The sequence below is a fragment of the Clupea harengus genome, chromosome 8 (assembly GCF_900700415.2).
Source record: "Clupea harengus chromosome 8, Ch_v2.0.2, whole genome shotgun sequence".
NCBI lineage: Eukaryota > Metazoa > Chordata > Actinopteri > Clupeiformes > Clupeidae > Clupea > Clupea harengus.
This window is the reverse complement of record NC_045159.1, coordinates 10,967,575-10,980,074: the sequence shown is the minus strand read 5'-3', so window position 1 is coordinate 10,980,074 and position 12,500 is coordinate 10,967,575. Positions and strand designations below refer to the sequence as shown.

General features: G+C 44.4%; 1 protein-coding gene across 2 annotated transcripts in view; it reads right to left on the bottom strand.

Annotated features, from left to right (window-relative positions):
* LOC105901022 (roundabout homolog 1-like) overlaps window positions 1–12,500 on the bottom strand; it is a 184,035-nt gene that overhangs the window by 155,181 nt on the left and 16,354 nt on the right. The window lies entirely within an intron of this gene.

Sequence of the window (12,500 nt, the reverse complement as noted above, 5' to 3'; positions counted from 1 at the left end):
GTACTCAGCCAGTAACCACAGACTCAAATGTTCAGTCGTCAACTCTTTCTTTCCTTGCATCATTGTGTGCTTTGCTCAATACTCAAGTACTGTTCTCTGTAAGCTGCTCGACACCTTGTATGGATGCCCTTGCCATGGGCACTAACTCTGAGTAGAAACGCACTACTTAAATGCAGGTCAAGGAATTCCATTTTATGCCCGACTGAAAGAGTATGTGGCTCATACACACATTCAGTCTCATGTGCCGGTGAAGATGCGTACAGATTAGCTCTTCTGTCAAGCAGAAATTCCATTTAAATTCCTCTCTGAATAGGTTGTGCTATTATATAATCACCATTTAGATTCCTCTCTAAATAGGTTGTGATATTATATAATCACCATCTCCACACTTTCCTACCTGCAGCATCTGAAGCAATGAAGCAGATATCTGATTTGTTGAGTCCTTGTCCAGTGAGACACAGATACATGTACATAAACACACACAGACAGACACACAGACACACACACACACACACACACACACACACACACACACACACACACACATAGACAGAGAGAGAGACGCACACACACGCACACACACACACACACACACACACACACACACACACACACACAGACACAGGCACACACACAGACACACACACACACACACACACACACATAGACACACACACACACATAGACACACAGACACACACACACACACACACACACACACACACAGACACACTCACAGAGACACACACACACACACACACACACATATAGACACACACATACACACACAGACACACACACACACACACACACACAGACACACACAGACACACACACACACACACACACTCACACACACACACGCACAGAGAGACACACACACACACACACACACACACACACACACACACTCACACACACACAGAGAGACACACACACACACACACACACACACACACACACACACACACACACAGACACACACAGAGACACGGACACACACACACTCCACCAACCCAATCGGCATTCAACCAAAGCAAACTCATTTCCCTCTGCGCTGCCTCTCAGCCCGTCTCCACTGGCTCCGTGCCAAAAGTGAGCAGCCATCATCACGCCTGTAAACCCCCAGGCCTCAGATCAGTGCCCCTGACCTCCAGCTGCATCCACTCATGTCATGTCATACAAACACAGCAACACCCCCAGCAGCCATCATTATGCCGTCATGATTCAGTGCAGCCGCAGCAGACATAGACACATCTATTATGACAGAGGAAAACCTTACCGGTCGTCATGGACATTATTTCATAGGTTCCTCGCATTGCAGAATGACTTGCATTAAATGCAAATGCACATATAACTATACAGTACTAAATGCTTTAATATACACAGCCACTCTGTCCCGCCCATCCTTTCAGCTTGACTGAATCAAATATGAGGTAGAAGCAAGAGATCTCTAACAGATGGTACTGCTGAATATAGACAAAGAAACATCACCAAGGACTTGATGTGCAAGATCAGTGCCCTGTTCTACCCGTGGATTACTCCAGGAGGGTTGTGGTCATGTTGAACTGTCTGTCTGCATCCCCAGTACATCACATATGAGAGGCTCAAAGATGACTGCTATTTGACAGTAAGAATGGAATATAAATGACCAGCACTAAAGGGTAGAACAGACCGGACCCACTTTGGTATTCAAATTCCACACATTCATCCTGGGGACCTTCACATTTTCATCATTTATGAGCATATGCATGCTTCATGAAGCTACGCATAGGACGACCTCAGGCAATGACGCACTGGTCAAGCACAGCTTTCCTGGTTATATGCAGGATTCTTTTGTGTTTAGCAGCACAGAAGAAAGTCAGCCTGTGGGTTTGGATGCCTGGACTAGTTCCTGGGTGGATGATGAGTGTGGTTGTGTTGTCCTGGAGGGCTGGCTGGTGCACATTGATCTGGGCTGTTATCAGTTCACAGCCTTTATCCAGGCTGCAGAGCCTCAGCCGAGCCAATACAAAAGACAGGACAGGTGGCTGACTGATGGCTTATCAATGATGTTTGTGTGTGTGTGTGTGTGTGTGTGTGTGTGTGTGTGTGTGTGTGTGTGTGTGTGAGAGAGAGAGAGAGAGAGAGAGAGAGAGAGAGAGAGAGAGTCTGAGATGTGTCTGAATCTTCTGCATATCTGTGTTTCTGCAGTAAACTTCAGAAACAGGGAGAACAGAATGCTAAAGGGTGACTTGAAAGTTGGAAAGAAACACAGTAAACAAGCGAGCTGTTGTATCTCTGGCAAAGCAATGATTTTCATATAGGATTTTCACTGTCAGGGAGACAGTCTGTCAATTCAGACTGACATTAATTACCTACATTAACTCCTCATCATTTGAAATCAATAGCATTTAATTCATTAATCAGAGGGATAGTGTTTCTTTCTAGATTTATTTGGGTCAGTCAGAACAGAGTAGTATTGTTTTACAGTTCAAAGAAAACAGATAGATCTCAACTGAAAAAAAAAAAGCTACATATGACATTGCGGCTGAAATCCCTGTTGTCTGACCTGTAGCATTCCAATTCACAATAGCCCACATCTTCAGGATCACAGGATCACACACTCTATAAGATTCATGCATTTTCTGTTTCCTATTCAATCTATCATACCACTGTGGCAAAACAAACGATGATTAAACTCTGACTTCAGGTTCTTGACAAACTTTTGAATACTTAAGCATTTTTAAAAGCAAATACTCCATTCCTTTAACTTAAGTAAAAACAAATTACTGAACAACTTTCACTTGTATTGAAGTAATATTTCACACAGAAGCCTACGTGTACGACTAAAAGGAGTCAAGGCTGCTGGTTGAAAAGAATGACAGGTCATTTGCGGTAAGATGAATGGATTGACATTGGGCTACTGGGAGAAATCAGGGTCTTAGATAAAAAAAACACACAAGGCCCCCACCAACCGCCCACAAATCCATGGAGATCGAACACGGCCAGTCATGCACTTCTGATTCATGTGGCCAATCAATGCAGTGCCCCTGAGCCCAATGCACATCCACAGAGGTGGGAGGAAAAGAATTGCAGAGAGAGAGAGAGAGAGAGTGAGAGAGAGATAGTGAGACAAGAAGGAAGAAAGACAGACAGACAAAGGTTGATTTAGATAGTAAGAAACTGGGACAGGACACAATATAGACACACCTGGTCATTGGTCTATATCACACCTGCTCAGGACAAAGTAAGAGGGATGTAGGTGAGCCATGAGTATCTATCAAGCAAGAAGAAAGAAAGAAAGAAAGAAAGACAAAATGTGAGTGAGAAGTGAGGATGTCTAACAGACAGGCGGATGACAGAGAAGTGTCATCTCCCACATGGTGAGGAATATAATGGCCTTTTAGTCTCACTGGTCACACTGACAGACTGCCAGTCAGCCTGGCTATGTTCACTGCTCTATCTCTTTCTCTCTCTCTCTCTCTCTCTCTCTCTCTCTCTCATCAGCACTATGCTCTTTCCTCCGTCTTCACTGAACTCTGAGTGTCAGGCAAAGCACAGACAGTGCCGACAATACCAGAGTCCCAGTCTGAACAGCAGGCATCATTTTCCATATCAGACACGTACTGTGAATACTAGATCAAAAGTAATGATGATTATGAAGTCATGATAATTATTCACAGACATGTCACATGGGGCATTTCTTTGTCTATTCACAGGAAAGTTTTCATTTAATTATTCCAGTAAAGATTATTCCTGGTGAGAAAAGTGCTAACAACATCAAGTTCATGGGTTCAGTACCCCAAGGAGCATATGTGGGTGAAAGTGTAAGCTGCCTTGGGCAGAGGTGCCATGGAAATGGAAATGAGTATCTTGATAAAGCCTTCCTCCTGTTTTTCTAGCTGTGGGATCCCTCTGCACTGCTAAGTCTCTTCTTACCTGACCTCTTTACATCAATTCACATCGGCTAAACACTTCCCCAAGAATGGGTCTTTTCTGAGGCTTTTCTAATCCACCTGAGGACAAACTCTCCTTTCCACTCGCGTCTCTGACATCTCTGCCCATATCTGCTCATTTCAAAGTCATTGTTTCAACATCTGACAACGGTAAAGAAAAGCCCAAAGATCCGGATGTCTCCGGGGTCCAATTTGATTGTGAAGATAAGCACTGCTCCCTCAAGCTTTCCAGGAGACTCTCTCTTCAACTTTTTGTAATCTCCTCAATCTTCTCAGTCAAGATACAACTCCTCTGCAAACCAATCACATATTCTGAAAACGATACCTTTTAAATATGAGACACACCTTCTGAACTCTTCAAATACAAATTAAACCCCAACATAGCGTCACATAAATCTCTGCCTGACTGATGTCTGCACGAATCCACAGACATTGGAAATCAGTGCAATCTTCACTATCACAGAAATACTGTGTTCCCCTACTGCACTTTAAGACATAATACGCTAACAGTTGTTATAGGATATCACTGAGCATTCCTTTACAATTATATTGTAAGTGGTCAATCTCAGATAGGAAGAAGGCTGACTTTAATATTCCTTATTGGCCTGACACTGAAAGTGCCCCTGCATATTGAAAGCACCGACATTGTGCAGACATCTCTCTCTCTCTCTCTTTCTCTTTCTTTTTCTTTCTTTCTAACAGTTACACACATACATGTTCACACACTCTGAGGTCAGAAGAACAGATTATTCATTTCAGACAAATCGAACATGTTTGATGTGATCACAGTAAAACATAACTCATGTCAAAAGAGGACTGCAGTGACTTCAGTGAGCAGGCCACTCACTGGTGTCCTGTTAATGTAACACAATAGACCATCCGAAACCACCACAGAGACAAATCATCGCCATTGCTTATAGACCTACGGTGAACAAGCAGAGAGTCACTTTTACCAGCCCTCTTAAATTTGGACTGAAATCAATAGAGTATGAGGTACTCTCCTCCCTCTTCATGATCCCATAGTTTCTCTCGCTCTCACTGTCTCTCTCTCTCTCTCATCTCTTCTTCAAGCTGTTTCTCTCTCTTTCTCCATCCCAAACAGTCTCTATCCTGCCCTCTCCGTGTGGTTGTCATGGAGATCTATTAGAAGCAAACTTTCATGAAGCTTAGACATGCATCTCTCTCTCTCTCTCTCTCTCTCTCTCTCTCTCTCTCTCTCTCCCTCTCCCTCTCGTTCCGTGACTGAAATTATGGCTGTTATTGTGCGCTATTGATTCTGTATGTGGAAGATTATCACTCTCTATCGCTGAGTTACAGGTCTATGTGATTTAAAAAAAACACATAGACCATAAAGGGCAGATCTCCAAACAAAGGGATCTTTATTACTTTAATATACATAAGGCTTAGAGTGTTGATCCATTCTTTTGGATTCAGCAGTGTCTGTGGTAGGGGATGTGGTAGGGGATGCAATGTGGGTGTTATAGGTACAAAATGATCTCAGAGAAACTTGACATTTTGTCAAACTCAGGGGTAATATTCTGCAAATGATGCCTGTGTTGAGCAAATCGGCTACTCCAGTATAACAAGAATTGAAACTCCTTCAGAGCTGAGAACAGGGCAGGTCTATCTATCTATCTAAAAGTCTATCTCTAAAAGTCTGTCTATCATACAGCTAAATGCATATGCACACTGATTAACGCACACACTCACACACACAGCCCCATCACGGTCCATCTGACCACCTGCTGTATCTCCCGTAGACAATATGCCCCCTGCAGAGCTCCACTAACCATCTCCTGTCCCCCACTGCTTGGGCCCCCACCCACAGAGAACAAGACACACACATATACACTTTGTGCTCGAAAACATACATACGCACACATAAACACATACACACAAGTACACAAGCACACAAGCACACAAGCACACACTCATAAACACACACACACACACACACACACACACACACACACACAAACACACAAACACACACACACACACACACACACACACACACACACACACACACTTCATTTTCATCTTCATTCTCCATCCTCACTCACTGTGGCGAGATGGAAGAAGATGGGCCCACAGAGAAATTGACTGACAGATTACAAAAGAGCCCATCGGTTTAGGAGAGGCATCTGTCAGCTCCGAGACAGCTGCTGTTCAGGAGAAGCACAGCTAATGGTGTGCCCGTGTGAATCTACCATCTCTCACTCTGCTCCTGTGCACAAGAGCCACCAAATGTCTCCACCGCGTTCTCTCACTGTTCTGACACTGTGAACTGATCTGTGATATCCAACCTGTGTGGCTTTATATTCCTGTTACAGACACTTCATCACTTATACTGTCAGACACCATGTGTAATACCTATTATTTCAAGCTTCACCTTGGCATGTATTATACATTCTGAGCCATTCCCCTCCATTCCCATGGCAACGCCAATTTCATGGGTCAAACTATGACAAAAAACGATCAAATGTTTTATCTATGAGGTATAGTGTGGCTAACAGTTACATCAGTTGAAAAGAAAAATGCAGACCTCTAAGGCCTCAAGTATAAATTGTTTAGAGTTTTTTTAGCGGTTATCTCAACAGGTGAGGCAGCGGATGCTATAGCCCCCAGGGAATACTGTAATGCAGTTGAGCATTTCCTGTCATTATACAGGTAGAGTTGTGCAAGCACAGATGAAATGGAAGGGAAATATGAAGTCACTTCCCGATGGATTACTCCAAATACATATTTGAATATACTTCAACCCAAATACCAATTGAACTTTCATTGTATTGGAAACGGTTATTACTGATTACTGTAATGTCAAACACACAAAGCGTCCACAAACTCACTGGAGGTCCCTCATGGCTTCTGAGGGAGCAGTGAGCACTCGGGTGAACAAACAGCCACTAATGAAGAGAGTCTAAATGGGAAGCCAGACTCAGAACCGCATTAGAGGGAGGGTGAAGGTCTCGGGGCTATTAGTTTCATTTTTCACATGGCGTCTAGGTTTGTGTGTGCCCTGTGTGTGTGTGTGTGTGTGTGTGTGTGTGTGTGTGTGTGTGTATGTGCAGTGTTTTGTGTGTTTGTGAGCATACTGCGTCTATGCTTGTATGTGTGTGTGTCGTTGTGTGCGTGCAGTGTTTTGTGTTTGTGAGTGTGCTTCGTCTATCCTTGTGTTTGTGTGTGTGTGTGTGTGTGTGTGTGTGTGTGTGTGTGTGTGTGTGTGTGTGTGTGTGTGTGTGTGCGTCATGTATGTTTGTGTGTACTGTGTCTGTGTGCCATGTGTGAGTGGGTGTGCCATGTGTGAGTGTAAGTGTGTGTGCGCATCATGTATGTTTGTGTGTACTGTGTCTGTGTGCCATGTGTGAGTGGGTGTGCCATGTGTGAGTGTAAGTGTGTGTGCGTCATGTATGTTTGTGTACCACACTTGTGTGCGTGTGTGTGTGTGTGTCATGTATATTTGTGTACCACATGTGTGTGCGTGTGTGTGTGCCACCAGCACATGACAGTGGCCCTTGGCAGAGTTCTAGCTGTTCAAGAGAGGCTCCTAATCCAGGATCTCTGGCAGTCGCTCTCTCGGACTCTCTTTCTGCACTGCTGAGGAAGTAAACTAATTAGCGTAGCTAATGAGGTAAGTAGCTGACATGCATACATACATACATGCATACAGAAAGAAAGAAAACACATACACATACACACATACACACATACACACACAGAGACACACACAGACACAAACACACACACACACACACACACACACACACACACACACACACACACACACACATACATACACACATATCAAGGAAAACTGAGGCACTAATGAACTAATACATGAAACTGACATAAACTCATATTAAATGTTGATACTGTAATACACTGAAGCACAGAGACACAAAACTGTGTGCAGTGTAAGAACAGGACAGAATGCTCATACATACATACATACACCAAAGAGAAGAAAAAAAAACTGCAATCTTCCAGGCACACACAAAATTACATGCTCCAAAAACTGGACACACACGCACAGACACACACACACACACACACACACACACACACACACCGACACACACACACATGCACAGACATAATGCTCTCACCCCTCCGCCCACCAGTACTCCCACGCTCTCACTGCCGAGTGAGTTTCCCATCTGCACTGCTTCACTGCCTCTAAGTCTCTATCTCGTCTCCATACCAACACCAGACCACAAACACACTCGCAAGGCGCCCAAGTACACTCACGGAGGAGAAGGCGCCCAAGTACACTCATTGAGGAGAAGGCTGAAGCCTGGCTTCAGCAATCACCATACAGAGAACTCGTGATCGCCTTGAACTCCCAAAGATGAGGTCTCCTGTTTAGAATCCTTCTGGGTTCTTGTTCGTTTTCATGTTTTTTTAAGAGGCATTACAGGACTCTTTGTCTAAAACATGCAAACATCAACAATGACAAAGTTGACATCACTCACCGACATATTTGGCTGTGCGGTAAAAGCTGTTCTAACATTTACGCAGCGTTTCCAACTCAGAGCAGAGAACTGCATGGTGCATAGCCTTGGGGGTTAGTGGGAATGGCAGATGAGTGTATCTTTCCTTTACATGACCATATACTAATGTTATAAAAAAAAGTGCTTACCTAAAAACACACTTACCTAAACCTAAACAAAGACCCGAAACCTACACAATGTTGCTGTAAAGCACTTTGTCCTGGTTCATGTGAAGACACAGTTCTAACCCAAACCTTGGTCAAGAACCCATGAACACATGAACACACACACACACACACACACACACACACACACACACACACACACACACACACACACACATATTTGCATGCATGTCCAAACACACTCTTACTGATAAGCCAGAGACACACCCATGTTTATCACAGGCCCTCATCAGAGGCCAGGTGAGGACTGAGGGATGGTGACAGGAGTTATATCCGGGGCTGCTGGGCCAAGGGGGCCCAATCTGCAGGCAGGCAGGCAGGAAGCACTGCTATCTGGAGAAGGCCTGACCCCTTATGTATGGCTGGAGATGCGGGAGATTAGTCTGAACCAGGGAAGCAGCTGAGGGAGCTCCAGTGGGGGGAAATGAATGCTCCTCAGAGCACAGGTCTGATGAGATAAGTTGGAGTTCATGTGTTTTACACGCACAAGAAAGAAATGTGCATGCACACTAACACACACACACACACAGACACACACACACACACACACACACACACACACACACACACACACACACACACACACACACACACACACACACACACACACACACACACACACACACACAGACATACACGAACACAAACACAAACTACTCGGGTGGGTACACAACTTGCAAATGTTTCCAGCAGGCAATCTAATTTTCCCTTGGATTTCCTGTACAGAATGATAAAACCAGGCTGTGCAAATAGCACCACAAAAATCAAGGTATTAAATCAGGGTTTGTATGCATGACTCACCTGGTTGAATAAAGCGATAAATAATTGATAACACAACATTTAATCACAAACGCATCCTTGAGGGCTTGCTCTGAAGATTACAATCTCTGACTTGCAAATAACAAATTTGTTTAACATGCAAACAAATTGAACCAATATGCGACCGTTCAACGCCCGTTCAGTTTTGGGTGATGTTAAAGTGGGATTTATTATTGCTGCATTAAAGTATCAATGCTGCTGCAAAGTATTAAAATGAAGAACTATGAATATGGAAGTCCAATTTTACAATGCGCTTCTAGAACACTGGATTAGAGATGCCTGATGGTTTTTCATTACAACCACTAATTGGAGGAACTCAAACACACATGCGTGCGCACATGCACCCACGCACACACACACACACACACACACACACACACACACACTCATACAGAGAATAAGGCCTGGGAAAAAAGTCGAAGTATGAGGGTCATTACCGCGATGTAAAAATAACAATGGAAGATTTTCTTTTAACTACGGCAGGCGTTACTGCTGATTGCCTGTGCTGTGGAATATACTGCTGAGAAAGCATTATGCTCGCCGTTTGAGCTGTGGGCCTTCATTAGTCTCTACTCTTTACAACGTGCACCCTGTAGTGAAGGGAGAGGGCAGTCACCCCAACCGGCCTTGAACCCGGGGTCTACAGGGTACAAAACCTGCAGATTGACCACAATGCCAAAGAGCCAGGCTCGTTGGTAAGGCAGTCAGAGCAAACTATAGTCACACTGCCCTCCCCCTCAGCGTCCCCCCCCCCCACCCACCATATGTCTCCCATCCCCAGGTGCCCCACACACCAGTGCTTCACCCATCTCTGGGGTTCCTCACACAGGGGTCCACCTAACCCTTGGGGGTCCCTCATACGGCTCACACACTGGGGACGCTTCTGAAGAGCTCACGGCAAGCCAATCCCACAACAAGCCTGGCTCGTTGGTATGGCAGCCGGAGCCCACTCAACCGTAGTGGTGGCACTTGCCCAATTAAATGAGTGAGGTCATGTGTGTTTGAAAAGCGTTCTGTGTGAGTGTTCAGTAAAGAAGGCAAGACAAAAAGGGAAATTGTGTGTGTGTGTGTGTGTGTGTGTGTGTGTGTGTGTGTGTGTGTGCGTGTCTGTGTCTGTGTGTCTGTGTGTGTGTAGGAGAGAGAGAGAGCACGAGAGCGAGTTATTGTTTCCAGCTTGCTGTAAGTGAACATTTCCTTTATGCCTGTCTCATCCCCAACTACAGGGGCTGTCTTTTACAGTTAGTGGTTATTGGAAACCCAGAGCTCGTAGTCATTAAGAATCTCACCACTCTCAATGCTGGTGCTCTCATTAAACAAGCAGCACTGTGCGGCACTAACAGTTTGAGACTGTTTGAGACAGCAATCATGTTTTATCACTCTTTCACTTTCTGATTGCTCTCTCTCTTTCTCCCAGTCTCTCTCTCTCTGTTTCTGTGAGAGGATGTCTGTACATATTTGTCCAACTGAAAGCTAATTCCTGGGGAGAGAAGGAGGCTGAAATGTATTTGTTGTCTGTGTCTGATGTGTACCTAGAGCCTCTTCCATTTCCCCGTTTTCCATTAAGACTTTGGCCCGTTCTTGCGACGCCTACCCCCAATCACTGTGGCAGAAGACACAGCGAGAGAATTTTGCTCATCGTCGCTCTCTCGCTCAAACACACACACACACACACACACACAACTAGGACACATGCCAGGACCTGTGTATATAAATGAACCTCGGCCTCACTCTGAAAGTTTCTACTCCTGAAATCCACTCCATGCAGAGATGTGGGATTCGTTTGAAATTGCTTTCTCCTTCCCTCTCATTTAAAAAGAACTGTCTCCTTCCTTCCAGGATTCACATTACCTGCTGTCTACAAAGAGGACAGCTAGATAACAAGCTTATCAAAGCATAAAGAATTGCCTATTTATTTTGTTTATTTATTTTTCCGCTGACAAGGGAAACAAACAAAAAACACACACACACACACACATACACAAAACAACTAAAACGATAGTATGACTTATTTTATGATGACTTGGTGTGTGAAAGAACAACCTCTGAGGAAATTGAATCCCCTCTTTTGTCTGTAAGGGGAATGAGAAGCTCTCTCACCTCTCTCTTTCCAAAACACAAAGGATTGTGTAGAATGCAGCCATTTGGAAAAAAGGAAATTCTATGCACTTGTGCACTTCTATTTCAGTAAATTCTCAAGGACAAAAAACAGTAAGAACAACAACTTACAGAACTACTAGAGTATTTGGGTAAATTTCATGATGTCACCATGTTCCCTTCTTTTATCTAGCTCACACCACGCATACTCTCTTTCAAACACTCCCTCTCTGTCTCTCTAACACAAGAGAGAACAAGCTATCAGGAACCTGTCACACACAGCTCTTGAGCTCTCGCTTGTGTGTGTCCATGTGTGTGTGTGCTGTGTGTGTGTGTGTGTGTGTGTGTGTGTGTGTGTCCATGTGAGTGTGTGTGTGTGTGTGTGTGTGTGTGTGTGTGTGTGTGTGTGTGTGTCCATGGGTGTGTGTGTGTGTGTGTGTGTACCCCTGCAGCCTCTCATGCAGCCAGATTCAGTGTGCAGCCTGTCCTCCAGCTCCAGCCCTGACTCATTAGGAGGAGACCTGGAGGTTGGTGCCCACCGGCAGAGATGTGGGGCCCAGTCTGAAGAGGCTTTCATCAGGCCCCTTGGCTCAAAGCCATGGCCCACCTCTCTCTCTGTGGTCCAGGGATGAAGGTGTGCTCAAATACTGTGTGAGTGTGTGTGTGCATTTTTGTTTATGTGTGTGTATGTGTGTGTATGTGGGTGTCTGCACGTGCGTGTGTGTGTGTGTGTGTGTGGGTGTGTGTGTGAATGTGTGTGAATGTGTGTGTGTGTGTATTATCCTCTCAGCATGTGTGTTTGAACATGTGTTTTAAGCACTTTGAGCTGCATTCTTTTGCATGAAAGGTGCTATATAAATAAACTTTATTATTATTATTATTATTATTATTATTATTATTATTATTATTATTATGTCTCCAGTCGTGATGAGATTGTAATTAGCCAATTGCAGTTATTAATTTCATCACGTCCA